At 65.1% G+C, this 361-nt stretch overlaps 1 pseudogene; it reads left to right on the forward strand.

Moving 5' to 3' along the window:
* Nucleotides 1-247: 247 nt before the first annotated feature.
* The window catches only part of LOC141176285 (18S ribosomal RNA), a 1868-nt pseudogene continuing 1754 nt past the window's right edge, over nucleotides 248-361 (forward strand).

The following is a 361-nucleotide window of genomic DNA, read 5'->3' on the forward strand; positions in this document are numbered from 1 at the left end:
TCGGGACCACGCACCGCACAGCGAGCCGCTCCTCCCGCACATGTCCCCGGTGCTGCGAGGGCTCCGTTCCCCGCCCCCCCCAGGGAAGCCCCATGCCATCCCGCATCCTCTCCGGACGCCGCACGCCCTGCCTATACCCGTTCCGTCCGGGCGCCCTGCCGCCGCGGGGCTCTTCCGCCGCCCCCCCTCTCTTCCCGCAGGCCTCTCCTCTCCCGAACCTCGACGCGGTCCAGTCGTGTTGGGGGGCTACCTGGTTGATCCTGCCAGTAGCATATGCTTGTCTCAAAGATTAAGCCATGCACGTGTAAGTACACACGGACGGTACAGTGAAACTGCGAATGGCTCATTAAATCAGTTATGG

Source organism: Phyllobates terribilis, unplaced genomic scaffold (assembly GCF_046119375.1).
Source record: "Phyllobates terribilis strain yellow unplaced genomic scaffold, ASM4611937v1 Scaffold_23__1_contigs__length_19252631, whole genome shotgun sequence".
Lineage (NCBI taxonomy): Eukaryota > Metazoa > Chordata > Amphibia > Anura > Dendrobatidae > Phyllobates > Phyllobates terribilis.